The following is a 16,928-nucleotide window of genomic DNA, read 5'->3' as shown; positions in this document are numbered from 1 at the left end:
TGAGCAGAATATGAAAAGCACTAAATTGAAATTAACAGAAGTCTACAACATGGAAGCAGAAAGAGAAAAGTTACCCAACTTCTCCTAGGTCTCAGTGGGACCTAGGAGACCCTCAAAGGAAAAAATGGAGAAGACATGGGAGCTGGGCTTTGCAAAATGAAAAGGATTTTTCCAGGCCAAGGAGGGCTGGACACGCCCCCCCCCCCACACACACACACATAGACACACATACCCCAAGGACCCAGCATGAAGAAAGGAATAGTGGTTTGAGACAACTTGGTTAGTTTAAGAACAGTCTTAAGTAGTTGGAGAACTGGACTGTGTTGAATGACAATGGTGTTGTCCACCTCTGTTTGATCTTCACACATTACAAAACAGTTCTTGCAGCCCTAACTTCTCCTAAACCACTTCCCACTTTGTCTTCCTTTCTATAATCAGTAATATTCTCCATCCCATTTTTATTTACTGTAAGAAGCTAGGTACAAATCACTATTTCTCTGCAAAGAGAAAGAAAGAGGGAAAAAAAAGAAAACTTTTTTTTAAAGATTTTATTTATTTATTTGACAGAAAGACACAGCGAGAGAGGGAACACAAGCAGGGGGAGTGGGAGAGGGAGAAGCAGGCTTCCCGCGGAGCAGGGAGCCAGATGTGGGGCTCAATCCCAGGACCCTGGGATCATGACCTGAGCCAAAGGCAGACGCTTAACGACTGAGCCACCCAGGCGCCCCTGAAAAAAAAGAAAACTTGAGAGTTGCCAACAATTGCTAATATGAAAATTTAACAACTCCTTTTATATGAGTGATTCTCACCCAAAGGTGATTTTTTTCCAGTGGAAGACATTTGGCAGTTTCTGGAGACATTTGTGTTTGTCACACTGGGGGAGTAGAATGCTACTGGGATGTAGCGGGTAGAGGCCAGAGATGATGCTCACCATCCTACAGTGTCCAGAACAGCCCCCCAACACAGAATTATCCATTCAAAAGTGCCAATAATGCTAAGGTTGAGAAACCCTGCTTTCATGTTATTTGATGGTGACAGGTGGGGGTGCCCACGTGTGGCTTCATATCACCAAATGAGTTCATCAGGGGGAATGGGTAGGTGGTAGCATCATCCTGAGAAAAGATTGATGGTTACTATGGGATGAGCCATTGTGTTTTCTAATTAATACTGAACCAAACTACATTGACTAAAACATAATAGCACCATTTAATACTTTCAGATTCCCTCATACATGGAAACCCATCTAACAAGATTCTTGGTAATAGGGGTGCATGGGTGGCTCAATTAGTTGAGCGTCTGACTCTTGATTTCAGCTCAGGTCTTGATCTCAGAGTCGTGAGTTTGAGCCCCACATTGGGCTCCAAGCTGAGTGTTGAGCCTGCTTAAGATTCTCTCTTTCCCTCTCCCTCTGCACCTTCCCCACCACCACCACTCATGCATGCTCTCTCTAGAATTCTCTCTCTCAAAAAAAAAAAAAAAAAGAAAGAAAGAAAAAGATTCTTGGTAATAAATATTTGTTTAAGCAATGCGTGAAGAAACGAAAACCCATCACACAGGGTTCAAAATTCATTTGAAATTAACAAGTTTTTTTTAATTTGAAATTAACAATTTATCAAGTCTTCTGGGGCCAAGGTGATAGAAGGTGGCTCTGGTTTATTAGCTTTTCAGAACTGTAAAGCCCTTGCATGCAACAAAAATGACAAATTCTTAAAATAGTCATAAAGGCCATATTTACTATTTACTATTTCATTCAGAAGGAACGCCATGCCAAAAACACTAGCATCTTACAAAAGTAGTCTTCTTAGGAAAACTTTTTTAAAAATCATATTGAACTACAATGGATTCAGCCTTTGTTAAGAACCGTGCTTAGATCACAGATGGGATATTGAGAACCGTGCTAAATCACAGATGGGATATTTTTTCCTATATTTCACAAAACAGGCAATTTCTACCACTGTTTTTTCTTTTACATTTTGCTCTTGGTAATCCTGTAGATTGAACAAAAAAAAAAAATGAAACTAAAAAGAAACATGGAAACATTTACTTTTAGTGCTGTTTATAATCTTACTCGTTAGTGGACGGAAACATCAGTGAATATTCTGTGTAATTTACTTTAAAAAAAAAACTTAGAGTGTAATTCATTTTAGGTGAGCAATTTGTTTTATGAGCCATGTATGTTTATTTGGGGTTGCGCTGTTTTTTTATTGAGTGCAATAAAGACACTTCTTATCAATTGATTTGTTGTATCAGCAATGGGCTTCTTTCCAGACTGAAATACGGCAGCTTTTCCGAGAACATTATCCAGCAATATAATTTCACCACAGATATGAATCCGGGTTCATTAGGGCCCACTTGCACTGCCTGTTATGACCTAATTTCTAGGATTCCTGCGTGATGGCGGCATTATCTTTCCCCGCACACAATGTATAACATGGTTGTCAAATGGGTTCTCTCTCTTTGATGGTTCATCACATACCCAACTTTGAATTGTGCCAACTTTTATACCAGCTGATAAAATCAGAAGCTCAAAAGTTCACTTCTGATCCCGTGTGACATGGAAACTTCAAATACTATGAAGCTTACACCTTTTATAAATAATTCATTGCAGGGCTGAAACTGGAGGTCTCAGGTTACTCTTTTGATGGCGTTAAAAACACGCTGTCAGGAGGCGATTCCTAACCCAAATGTGGATTTGTACTTTTCAGCAGTGCATTATGCAAGCCCGTGCCTTCTGTCTAGCCTGGGTATGAGGAATACTGGCCTTTTGGGCTCAGCTGACTTACCAAGGTGCCCAGACCAAGGGGCATCTTGCAAGGCCTGATATTAGTGCTCTGGTGTCGCAATGGGATTAGATTTATTTGCACATTTCAGGAGTGAGAAAATCTCACGTTGAGAACTAAATCATGGCCGATGCGGATTTCCCAAAAGTGCATATCACAATGTCCTGGGGAACATTTCGTTTGCACTTCAGTAATGCCATGCGTGAGGCAGAACAGAAGTGATATACACCCACAGAAAGTGGAACGGTGAGATTTAACAGCTGTGCAAACGGCCTCAAGAACGTAAAATCAGGAGGCTGTGTCTTTAGAAAAGTATTTCTTTTAAATCCCCAAACATCACATCTGGTTGCATCAAGTTGTCATTATGACATAGTATTTAAGATGATTTAATGGGTTATTGCAGGATAAGAATCTTGGAGTTTATTTAACTACTGTGCGTTAAGAGAATGTAGCTGTTTAAACGATGTTCTGACAAAGCAGATAAAAAGCTGTTCTTGATGTCGAATGACTTTATTATATACTTTTTTTTACTGTAGTCAGTATAATATAGATATTCAAATGTAAACAGAATATATAAAAGATAAGGGCGAAAGTGGAGCTCTATGACAGAAATTTAAAGCGAGCGGCACGTACCAAATGCAGAAAACTATTCACCGTTGAAAATTGATGAGGTATGTTGACTACGTGTACGGATGTGGGAATGTCACAATACAAAGGTATCGTGGGTCTGCTGTCCCTTGTTAACAAATCCCCTGACAGGGCCTCTACCAGCTAATAGGTCAGCCCCCAACTTGGTGGCGAGGTCTCTCAGATCTGGAAAGGCTTCTCCTGACTTTGTCCCCACCTCACACCCACTCCACCCCCACATCGGCACAAACCTTTCCCCACTTCCCTTCAGATGTACGCATCATTTTTACTTATTCTTTTTTAATTTTTAAACTTTATTCTAGCGAGAGAGAGAGAGTACACGAGGTAGAGAGAAGAGGAGGTAGGGTTGTGGGGAGAGGGAAAAGGATAGATTCTCAAGCAGACTCTGCACTGAGCGTGGAGCCTGATGCGGGGCTCAATCCCACAACCCTGAGATCATGACCTGAGCTGAAACAAAGAGTGGGATGCTTCACCAACTAAGCCAGCCAGACGCCTCCAGTACACATTATTTTTAATAGAGAACTGAGGTTCTACCTACCTAGAACAATTTCAGACAACTTATGTAGGGCTCAAATCAAAACCCAACATCCCAATTTCCCAATCCGTACCTCTATTACCTCATCACATTCCTGCTGCCACTTTAGGCAACTGTCCCAGCAGACATCGGCCCAATGTGCCTTTTCCAACCTAGAAAAGTACACAAAAGTCTTTCTGTTGGCCTTGTTATCCCTACCGTAAATGTGTTTTGCCTTACTATCCTATGTGCTAAGAACTCCTAAGGAGGAGGATTAAATAAACAGACTGTTATGCGGGAGGGCAGACTCTCAGCAGATTTCAATGACTATTTAACAGTGTCTTAAACAAAAGAGAAGTTTAGTCTGGGGCTGGTCCAGAGGACCTACTCGGTAATGTCCTCAAGAACAGAAGCTCCTCCAGTTGACTGCTTTGTCATCATCCGTCAGGGCACGTCCTCGTGCCAGCAGCAGGATGAGGGAAGAGACGAAGAGAAGAAGCAAAGAGCTGGCACCAACCGCCTCCTGAGAACGGTTCCCAGAAAGTGCCACTCAACACTGCAGCTGCCATCCAATTGGCCAAAACTCATGCTCCATGGCCACATCCTGCTACAAAGAATAGAACAGAATATCCCATTTTGATTTTGAGGAACCATGTGCCCAGGCAAAACCCTACCATTAGGAAGGAAGACAATGGAACACCATAGTTACTGTTGGCGGTGAAATGTGCATTTGTCTGTGGACTTGTAATATTAACAAGATTCTTCCCTACTTATTGTTTCTTTCTTGGTCACAGACTCTAGCATTAAAAATAGCACATGCATTTTATCTCTTGAGCCAACTCTGATTAATAGCTTAACCCGATTAATGACTGCTTGATTAATCATCAACCCTGGGGCACCTGGGTGGCTCAGTCATTAACCGTCTGCCTTCGGCTCAGGTCATGATCCCAGGGTCCTGGGATCAAGTCCCACGTCAGGCTCCCTGCTCGGTGGGAAGCCTGCTTCTCCCTCTCCCACTCCCCCTGCTTGTGTTCCTGCTCTCGCTATCTCTGTCTCTGTCAAATAAATACATAAAATCTTAAAAAAAAAAAATCATCAACCCTGGCTAATGACTTCTTGAGAAAGAGTCTGAAACAAAGTGTGGCCTCAGGGACAAAGAGTTCTGCTATCCATTGGTGATGTCTGCAATGTGTACAGGAATAGAGAATGGGGACGAAGATGTTTCTTTTCTATTCCTGTTTGAACACTTTCACTTGGCACTTTCAGATTAATGTAATGGTTCTATAAGTCCAGCAGTATATTAATAACTAATGCTCCTAACACTTCTATGTCACATTACCCAAAGCAATCTCTGCATACAGGTATGATTTCCATATAGTTTTCTTATGAGATAAAAAAGAAAAAGTATATTTATGATCCCTAATTTGGAGGTGAAGAGAGTAAGTGTTAAGTAGAACAGTGGGCTTCCATTAAGCTCAGCTAATAATAAATGGAAGATCCAGAATTTGAATTTAGTTCTTTCAGAAACAACAAGACGCTCTTTTCATACAATATTATTCCAAAAAGTGATAAAGAGAGGGAAGGAGGGAGAATTGTTCTCTTGATAGACTGTCTTGGATCAGAGTGATTGTACATTATCTACTGATGATTCGCTCTTCAAATTTTGGAATCTTTCCTGTTAATAAATTCCCCATGGTACCCAACAAACCCAAATGAAACATTCATTCAACAAAGCTAAAATTTAAACAGGAAGTTGACTGAAAGGAAACCTACCAAGAACTGGGCTACAGATAAGAATAAAACATTAGTTTCTGACTATAGTAACCTTACTAACATGTGAACAAATAAATGAACTACATTGTTCTGAGAGCTACAATGACAAGCAACCATGGTGGGACACAGAAGCCAACAGCCACCATACCAGGTGTGAGTGGGCAGGGAGGGTGTCAGAGTGGCCTCACTCAAGAAGAGATGGATGGGTCCTGAAGAGTGGGTGGGTGATCACCAACCATACTCAAGGGGTAACCAGCCAAGCTGGGAGGAGCAAATGCCAGGACTGGGCACCAGAACAGCATGGCAGGTTCAGAAAAAAACTGAGCAGGGTGTGTGCATAATAGAGGCAAACAAGGGGCAGGGTGTGCATTGGAGTATACAGCGTGAGGTAGGGGACAGCAGGGGAGGTATACAAGAAGATGGTCGTGAGAAGCATTCAGGCCCTGGAGTAGACTGGGCTTTATGGAGTTTAGCCTGTAAGCACTGGGAAGCCACTAGAAGGTTTTCAGCAGGGGTGCAAAATAATCACATTGGCCTTTGAAAAAGACCGCTGTAGAAACTGGGCTGGAGGTACCCAGGTCAAAGGCAGTACAACCAGGCAAGAAATGAGCAGAGTCTAAACCGAGAGTTCTTCCTCTGGGACCCACACTTTTTGCAGGATTTATGGAAGCTCTCCAATTATATGCCCCAAATGTCAGAATGAGCATATCTCCAAGGAAAAGCTCTGTACCTTTTCCCAGGTTCTCAATAAAACCCAGAACAAGAAGGACAATAACATCCTAAAGTTGAAAACTAAACCCAGGTCACAAAATGGAATAAAATATAGAGAGATAAATGTAAGAGTTAAATAGGAGTCACCTATAAAACAAATAGGGTTTGAGATGCAATATTTGCATTCAATTTTTTTAAAAAACAAATGAGCAAAGGCCTTAACAGTAGGCCAACTATATTTGGATCGTATTTCGTACACACAAAGTTGAGGAACTCAAGCATATATCGGAGCCTTGCCATAGATTTTCCAAGACGGACCAGATCGCCTCACTATTCCGTCTTCCTGCATCTTCTTTAACTTCCAAGTGCTCTCTTACTTGTTGGACCATGTATTCCAAAGTTGGGTTTGGAAAGAAAATTCCCCGTAAGTTCAAGACTCTGAGAAGGTGGCCAAAGAAGACATGTAATAGCCTCTTCCGGAAGAGGAGAGAGCAGGGAAGCACCAAATCTCAAGACTCTAGCTACAGAAACTTCTAGAAGCAGAAAATGTAGCAGTTACCAGGCAACAAGGTAAATACAAAAAGAAAAATCTAGATCACTTGTTTTTAACTTTATAGGGGTTAGAGATCCATTACCTCCATAACCTTGAGAAGTTGCTGAACCCTACAGACCTTCTCCCAAAACAATTCACACAGGTATCTTCTTACAAAACTGTGCATACTATTTCGAGAGGTTCTCAAAACCTCTCTAGTCCAAGAACATCCGTGTGACCCTTGACACCAGCTAAAGAGACGCCAGTCTCCATAATTCTCTTTTCCCTCAACAAAAATTCTGTTATCGTAGTTTTTCATCTAAATTAGTCCCACTAATGTTTACATTATCTGGCTTTCTTCGATCCATTCACTCTGCAATTAATTTCACCCTTGCTGCACGCATGCAACCTCCAGCAGCTGTAAAATCACAAAGTCTAAAAAGAGACTGATTCTGATTTCCACTAAATTAAACTATCACCCAAATGGCATACGAAATCCCAAATGGATTTATAAACCTAGAATAGGAAATATTGTTCTATGCTTAAGCTTCATAAAAATGTCTTTCTCTCTCAGCAGTGGTGTTTGTTCTTACCACCAGGTCTACTATATGGATATATTATACACAGAGAGATAATATATACACATACACACATATAATACCCTATAGATATTCTCTATCTATATCTCTCTATCTATATATCCTTTAACATTCTCTCCACTTTAAAGCAAATTATATACATTTTCAAAGTAAGTCCAAGCCCAGCAATGGTCTTGATTTCTTAATGCATTAGGGAAAAGAATAATTTGAAGGGAAAAAATTACAGCAACTTCTACATTGTTTCTTCTTTTTCCCACACTGCAGTTATGGAAAAACCTTTGATTAGACCCCTAAAGAAGACCACACATTCAATAATTTGAAGCAAAAGGTTAATGGTGTTGTTACAACTATTATCCCTTTTAAAATCATTATGCTCTTGTTTTTCATGGCTATATTACCTTCACCTTTCTGTGAACCCACTTTACCAGCTGCTTCCCTCTGTCATAAAGTTTGCTGAACATTATCGTAGGAATAGGAGAAATGCCATGTTTTATCAATCAAGCCCTAAGGAATTTGAGGCTTCTTATAACCACAACTGTAAAGGGAGTTTATTGCAAGTTTCTGTTTTGATTTGTAAACTGTCCTTAAGTAAAATACATACCTGATGCCAAGGTATAGAATGTAAAAATGCAATACGGTATACTACAGAAACCTGCATCATAAACATTGATAGGCTGACAAATGAGAAAGCTAAAGACGACTGACAAACACACGCAGGCTTGCTTCCTCGATGCGCCCACACCCACAGCATCTTTCAACCTGCCAGCACCTGAATTCCCCAATCCTTCACCCCCTACTACCCCGACACCCCAAAGAATACATGACACATAGGACTGATGTTTTTAACTTACCAGGATTGCATAGGAAGTCTCAACGCAGTTCCAAATTTGATACAATGAAGATATTATCTAATCATGATGCAATAATATTCAAACTTTACTGCAAAAGTCCTAAAATACCACCATACAATGGGGACTAAAAAACACATTCCTAAATTATAAGACATTATTAAATATGTATAACTAAATGATAGCAAATATCAAACTTGTAGGATACAGCTAAATGAGTACTTTGAGGAAATGTTACAGCCTTAGGAAGACTTTATTTTATTTTATTTTATTTTATTTATTCTATTTTTAGTGGGGAAGAGAAAGAGAGCAAGAGAGATGGAGGGGGGAGGGGCGGAGGGAGAGAGAGAGAATCTTAAGCAGGCTCCACGTGCAGCATGGACCTGGATGCAGGACTCAATCTCACCACGCTGAGATCATGATTTGAGCCGAAATCAAGAGTCAGAGGCTTAACTGTCTGAGCCACCATGGTGCCTCCTTAATAAGCATTTTAAAAGATTGAAAGTAAGTGAATGAAATGTCCAACCAAAGCAACATTAAAAGAGGAAGAAAACAAATTCAAATAAGGTAGTAGAAAGGGACTAAGCATAAGAGTAAAGTTACTTTCTTTAAAATAAAAAATGAAGAAAAACAACAAAATCAAGATCTAGTTCCTTCCTAGTGAGTATTATTTATAAATCTCTAGCAAGACTGATCAAGAGGGAATAGAGAAGCCACAAATTAGCATAATCAGAAATGGAAAAGAAACATAGCTATAGATAAATTATTTTTTTTTTTAAGATTTTTATTTTTTTATGTAATCTCTACCGCTGATGTGGGGCTTGAACTCACAATTCTGAGATCAAGAGTTGCACGCTCCATTGACTGAGTCAGCTGGGCGCCCCCATGACTACAGATAAGTTATAAGTTACCACTATAAACAATTTTGTACCAATCCATTTGAAAATAATGTTGAAATGCCAAATTCCCCCCAAATATTTTAATCACCAAAATGACTCAAAAACAAATAAATTGTGAAAAAGCCAGCAGCTATTAAGTAATCTGAATCAGCAGTCTAAAAACTCTTCCTCAATCAATTTCACAAGATAATTTTAACTGCACAGAGCCCAAAACTATTTTTTTACCAATATTTTTCAGAATAAAGAAATAGAGAAAGCTCTCCAACTCACTTTTTGATCCTATTATAACCCTATTCTGAAACCAGTCAAGGGCAGTGCAAAAAGACAAAGGCCCAAATCATTTATAAGCATAAATGCAACAATAACAAAATAGTGCCAAGTCAAATCAACAGTGTATAAAACTAACACATCATTAATGAGTTGGACTTATATTACTAAGGCAAAGATATTTCAAATTATAAAATCAATCAACCTAGAGACTAAAATGATATGATCGTCTCAACAGATGCAGAAAAGTTGTAAATATAAACATTTATTTAGTATAAGTGCTTTTGGCAAAGCGGGAACAGAGAGAAACTTTTTAAATCCAAAGATGATGTCATTCTTAGTATCAAACTTTCTAATGAATCCCCATAAAATCAGGAAAGAGCCAAGAATTCCCACTTATTGGCATCACTGAATAATACCATCCTAGAAATCCGAGTCCATAAAATATATGAAAAAGAAGCAGAAGGCTTAAGGTAAGTCTACAAAAGCAAAATGTCCTAATTTATAAATAAAATGGTTATATGTATCAGCCCATGGCCTAAACCAAGCCTATTGTAGTCCAAATCCAGCCATGCCCATTTGTTTGCATATTGCCTATGACTGCTTCTGACTTACAAGATCAGAGTTAGTAGTGACTGCAAGACCCTCAAAGACAAGAATACCTTTAAATTTACAGAATATTTATAATGTGCTAAACTCTGAAATAAAACATAATATGCCTATATGTTTCATCACAACCCTATGAGGAAGATATCATTATTGTTTTCAATTTATGTATGAGGAAACTGACCTGGGGAGAGATGAGTGACGTTAACAAGTTACACAGCTAGACATTCAGTGGGGATCCAAACTCAAGCAGTATAACTCCAGACCCTACTCTCTTCATCCTGACCCTGTGAAGGAGGTATTACTCCCTTCATTATTAGGGGTCATACTATTGTCCTCACTGTCAGTTCCAGAAGCTTGGAACTATTAAGTGCCTTGACCAAATTCATCAGCCTAGCCTCGAGATTCAAGTGTGAAATTTGCCGAAATTCATATTGCCCCAACTATGGTCCAGAACTCCAGTGACACCAGCCCAGGAGCAGGGGAAGAATAAAAAGCTTTAAATATTAACTATTCATCAGATACTGTGATTCGGAGGTAGAACAGACCTTCAGAAATGTAAATAGACTATACATTATTAATCAACTTATCAAAGTCAAGAATTTAAATATTTAAACATTTCTACCACTGAAACATAGATAGTAAACCCCACAGTCACTAAAACTGTGTATAGCACATTAAATTTCTACCCTCCGCTAATGACACGGGGCTTCCATTTATCCAGTTCTAACAATTTTCTTTAGAAAGACAGGCCTGGGAGTCTCCGGAGAGAAGTGACAGGCAGGGAGGCAACCGAGGTTACTGATTCTCAATCTCAAAACTGCTTCCTTCAACTGTTACATCATCTTTTAGGGTCCTTGCATTCCATTCTAGGTAGAGATTTAATTATTGACAATAATAATTCAAAGTAACATGAGCCTTTTATTTTCTTTAAAAGATAGCCCATTCTTATTGCAGATTTAAGAGAAGAAAGATAATCTTTGACAACACTAACACCCATAGATAACCATTCTTGACCATTAGGAACATTGTTAAAATTGAAACTACCCCCTGAATACTACCATAAAATTGCCTAAATCAAGAGACTTCGCTTCTCCCTCAGCAATGGGCTATCAAAGTACGTGGGATTTTGTGGGGCAAAGGTTGAGTCTGTGGTGTAGAAGTAGAATTTGACCGCCAAATAAAGTAGTTAGCAAGCAAACGACTGTGTGTAGAAGTTCTATTCAATGTCCAATGAACCAGCCCGAATAGCCAGGTCAGAGTGTCTGAAGCTTCTGGACAGGGAATCAATGCCAAACAGAAGGAGCTTTCTGCTCAAGCATTTCTCTGGATTAGGACATGATCCCAGGCAGCAGCTGGAATTACTGGGATAGCTTCAAAGCCGCTCAAGAAAGTCACCTATCAAGGGTCAGTCATGGATTGAGGACCTCATTCAAGCAGGATGAATTTCAGCAGAGCTGAGTGAGGAACCTGAACTTCAAAGACTGACCCAAAATTTGAGGCAGGAGAATAATTCTTGGCTATGCCAGATGATTGGTCTGCTTCAAGTTCCTGAGCTAGCCGGCTTTGGTCTTCTACGCTCAGTGACTGGGTAAGACCAAGACTGCAGACTGAATATCTTTTGTACCCAGAGCTGAGTGATACTAAAGCACGTAATAAAGATCCTGTTGTCACATGATGGGTATTAGAAAAGGTCAGTCTTGCTGTATTTCCAAGTTGTCAAAGCATGTTTATCAGATAGGCATTGTTGTTTCATCAGACAAATCATACTAGGTTAAGTTTGTCCCAGTTAGTTGGATTTGGTTAAAACTGATCAAAGAGGATCTCATTCAATATGGATTAAAAAAGGACCAATTTGTCCTCCAAAAATCTCACTGAGGTGACAAAAGCAAAATAAAAGCAAGGATTAATTGATAGAAGCAGTAAAAAACCTAAGAACTTTTCTGCCAGAAGACCAGCAACATTGGAAATTATCTATAGGACCCAAAACAAGTGGGACAGAACCGAGGTTGAGACCAAAGTGAGTTGTGACCTACTCCAGATAAAAAAGGGTGTGGCTGAAGCAGTGAATAATAATTTTTACAAAAAAGCCCCCCAATCTTCAAGTGCTAAGTCAGCCGGTTCAGGGAGCAGGAGCAAACTGTGGGCTCTCGGTGGGCTCCTGGTATGGACATTAAAGCCAAAAGAGAAATGGGGCTGCTCCCAGGCAACTCCAGGCCGCCACAGTGGATGTGAGTCTATACATCCTAAAAGAAGCTGGCCCCCATCTCCTCATCCCAGTAGAACTCTGCAGATAACATTCCCATTTATGGCTAGAAAAACGCTACAGGGCGCCTGGGTGGCTCAGTCATTAAGCATCTGCCTTTAGCTCAGGTCCTGATCCCAGGGTCCTGGAATCAAGCCCCGCATCGGGCTCCCTGCTCCGCGGGAAGCCTGCTTCTCCCTCTCCCACTCCCCCTGCTTGTGTTCCCTCTCTCGCTGTGTCTCTCTCTGTTGTCAAATAAATAAATAAAATCTTTAAAAAAAAAAAAAAAGCTCTAACAGCAGCAACTAATGTCAACTATTCTAGACATTTATATGTGTGTATATATATGCATATACACATATAAATATATTTAGATACACATATATATACACATATACACACACATATATAGATAACCAAAAATCACCAGAAATTTAAAAAATAATGGCATAAAAGTGAGAAGTCACCCCATAAAAGCAAAACAAATGGTCCCCAAAAGAAACATCATTGACAAAGGGAAGAGAAGAAAATGTGGCCAAAAATCTGAATATTTCTTATGACACTGAAGGTATTCTGGCATTCATATAATAAGAGTAGGCTGGTAAAGAGGGACAATTAGAAAGTAAAAAAAAAAAATTCTTAGACAAATAAAAATATGATTAGCACAATATAAAACACAGTGGGGCACAGGACAACAAAATGTATATACAGTCAACCTCCAAATAGTAATTTAAAAGCCCAGTTCGAGGGGCACCTGGGTGGCTCGGTCAATTAAGCATCCGACTCTTGATTTCAGCTCAGGGCATGATCTCAGGGTCATGGGATCGAGCCCCACATCAGGCTCTGCACTCAGCGCAGAGTCTTCCTGGGATTCTCCCTCTCCCTCTTCCCCTCCCCCTGCTCACTACAGCACACTATAAATAAATAAACAAACAAACAAATAAATAATCAATAAAATCTAAAAATGAAATCAAATTGAAAAATAAAAGCCCAATTTGACAATGTAAAGCAAAAGACAAATGTAATATAAATTATTTGAGAAAGACTTGAGCTCTCAGAACTAAAGTGCCACCTAAACACTAAAAAGGAATACTGAAAGTAGTTGCATATTACTAGATATATCCTGCTATTATTTCTGAATTCAAAAGTTAATTCTAAAAAAAAATACTACTAAGAACTTTTAGAAAGATAAAACAATTTTATTAAAAAGGAAAGAGAAACATATGCTGAATTTATCATAAAATGCTCAATACTAAAACACAATGAAGAAATATCTACATTGTTCTGAAGAAAATACTGTGAACCCAGAATCCTTTAAGCCATATTATCTTTGCACATGAAGACCAACTAAGCATTTCTTTAGTTGTACAAGGATTCATAAAATATACCTCCAAATTTGTCTTTTCTGAAAAAGAATATTTCTCATTTATATATTCCAGCCAATTAAAAATTATGTCTATATCCAAAAAAGAGAAAAATCCTGGATATAAAAAACACTAGAGGTAAAAGCAACGGGCAAACCCTAGAACTACATCAAAACAAGGGTGACAATGCATTTCTAGAGTTTAATGCAACTGCTCAGAACAGATACTTTTATAAACAATACAATTAAATAAATATAGATTTTAAATTTCAAAAATAGAAAATTAAATTTTAAAAATAAAAGTTTAAAAATTTTTTTTAACAATCTGGAGCTAAAATAATGATTTTTAAAATTACAGATATTATCAAACCTGGGTCTTGGGAAGCGGAGGAGTACAAAAAAAATGTTTAGAAATGCAAAGATTTTATTTTCATCAGAAAGTATAGATACTAATGTGACAGAAAGCCATAGGCTCAAAAATACCAAAATGTAGGCGTACCTTTTGGGAAGGAAAAGTGACTGAAAAGAACAAGGAACATTCTAAGATGCTGATACACAGTGTGCTATCTTTTTGAAAACTCATCATGCTGCACACTTTTGATCTGAGTAATTTTCTATACGTATATTATACTTTATCTTTTTAAATTGATCTTAAACTCTGAGAGCTAATAAGTGATTATAGCAGAGTTGTAGGATATAAGTTTGATATACAAAAGTCCATCACTTTCCTATATACCAGCAATGAACAAATGGAATGTAAAATGAAAAACAAAATACCATTTTAATAGCACCTCCCAAAAATGAAATACTTAGGTATAAATCTAACAAAACACATACAAGAGCTGCATTAGGAAAATTACAAAACTCTAATGAACAAAATCAAGGAATACCTAAGTAAATGGAAAGATAATCCAGGTTCATGGATAGGAAGATTCAATATTGTCAAGATGTTAATTATTCCCAACTCTAATTATAGATTCAACACAATGCCAATCAAAATCTCAGCAAATTATTTCAGGTATATTGAAAAACTGATTCTAAAGTTTATATGGAGAAGCAGAATAGCCAGCTATTGAATAGCCAGCCACTGAACCCAGAATAGCCAGCTATTGAAGAACAAAGCTGAAGATCTAACATTATCCAACTTCAAGACTTACTATAAACATAGTGTAATCAGTATGGTGTGGTATTGGCAAAATAATAGACAAGTAAATCAATGGAACAGAATAGATAGCCCAGAAATATACTCACATAAATATACTGAACTGATCTTTGTCAAAGAAGCAGAGACAATGCGACAGAGAAAAGATAGTCTTTTCAACAAATGGTGATGGAATAGCTGGACATCCACCTTAAAAAAATAAAAAGAAGAAGATTAATCTAGACACTGACTTTACACCCTTCACCAAAATTAACTTAAAATAGATCAGAGACTTACATGTAAAACACAAAACTATAAAACTCCTAGAAAAAAACATGGGAGAAAATCTAGACGACCTTGGGTTTGGTGATGACTTTTTAGATATAGTACCAAAGGCACAATCCATGGAAGAAATAAGTTGGAGTCCATTAAAATTAAAAACTGCTCTATGAAAGACAGTGTCCCAGAGAATGAGAAGACAAGTCACATGGTGGGAGAAAATATTTATAAAAGACACATCTGATAAAGGATTTTTCAAAACATACAAAAAACTGTTCATACTCAACAAAAAGAACATAAACAACCTAAAAATTGAAAATAGAGCTACCATACGACCCAGCAATTACACTACTGGGTATTTACCCCAAAGATACAAATGTAGGGATCTGAAGGGGTACGTGCACCCCGATGTTTATAGCAGCAATGTCCACAATAGTCAAACTATGGGAAGAGCCAAGATGTCCATCAACAGATGAATGGATAAAGAAGATGTTGTATATATATACAATGGAATATTATGCAGCCATCAAAAGGAATGAAATCTTGCCATTTGCAATGGCATGGATGGAACTGGAGGGTATTATGCTGAGCGAAATAAGTCAATCAGAGAAAGACATGTTTCATATGACCTCACTGATATGAGGAATTCTTAATCTCAGAAAACAAACTGAGGGTTGCTGGAGTGGTCGGGGGTTGGAGGGATAGGGTGGCTGGGTGATAGACGCTGGGGACGGTATGTGCTATGGTGAGCACTGTGAATTGTGTAAGACTGTTGAATCACAGACTAGTACCTCTAAAACAAATCATACATTATATGTTAAAAAAAAAGAAAGAAGAAGATAGCAGGAAGGGAAAAATGAAGGGGGGGAAATCAGAGGGGGAGATGAACCATGAGAGACTATGGACTCTGAGAAACAAACTGAGGGTTCTAGAGGGGAGGCGGGTGGGGGGATGGGTTAGCCTGGTGATGGGTATTAAAGAGGGCACATACTGAATGGAGCACTGGGTGTTATATGCAAACAATGAATCATGGAATGCTACATCAAAAACTAGTGATGTAATGTGTGGTGATTAACATAACATAATAAAAAAATAAAAAATAAATAAAAGAACATAAACAATCTGATAAAAAATGGGCCAAAAACTTAAAAAATGAACCAAACCAAAGAACATAGAGATGGTAAAACCATATGGAAAGATGTTCTACACCATATGTCATTAGGGAAATGAAAATTAAAACAATAAGATACCTCTGCACACCTATTAGAATGGCCAAAACCCAGAACACTGACAACACCAAATACTGGTGAGGATGCAGAGCAACAGGAACTTTCATTCATTTCTGGTGGGAATACAAAATGGTACAACCGCTTTGGAAGACAGTTTGATGGTTTCTCACAAACTAAACATGCTCTTACTACACCATCCAGCAATCATACTCCTTGGTATTTGGCCAAAGGAGTTGAATACTAAGTCCACACAAAAATCTGCACACGGATGTTTATAGGAGCTTTATTCATAATTGCCCAGACTTGGAAGCAACCAAGATGTCCTCCAGTAGGTGACCGGATAGATAGTATGTGGCACATCCAGACAATGAAATATTTTCTAGCACTAAAATGAAATGAGCTATCAAGCCATGAAAAGAGATGGAGGAAATGTAAATGCATATCACTAAGTGAAAGAAGCCAATCTGAAAAGATTACATTCTGAAAAAGGCAAA

General features: G+C 38.5%; 1 long non-coding RNA gene across 5 annotated transcripts in view; it reads right to left on the bottom strand.

Moving 5' to 3' along the window:
* The window catches only part of LOC115937664 (uncharacterized), a 72,469-nt gene that overhangs the window by 32,667 nt on the left and 22,874 nt on the right, over window positions 1–16,928 (bottom strand). For 3 of the 5 annotated variants that reach the window (XR_014148757.1, XR_014148754.1, XR_014148755.1), the window contains exon 3: window positions 13,654–15,136. This is a non-coding gene — a long non-coding RNA (uncharacterized LOC115937664). Of the gene's footprint in view, window positions 1–13,653; window positions 15,137–16,928 lie in introns of those variants that run through there. The other 2 variants (XR_014148758.1, XR_014148756.1) reach the window with 1 other exon arrangement.

Source organism: Leptonychotes weddellii, chromosome 9 (assembly GCF_054177405.1).
Source record: "Leptonychotes weddellii isolate Sample4059 chromosome 9, ASM5417740v2, whole genome shotgun sequence".
Lineage (NCBI taxonomy): Eukaryota > Metazoa > Chordata > Mammalia > Carnivora > Phocidae > Leptonychotes > Leptonychotes weddellii.
The sequence above is the reverse complement of the archived record's forward strand: the minus strand, read 5'-3'. Positions and strand labels throughout refer to the sequence as shown.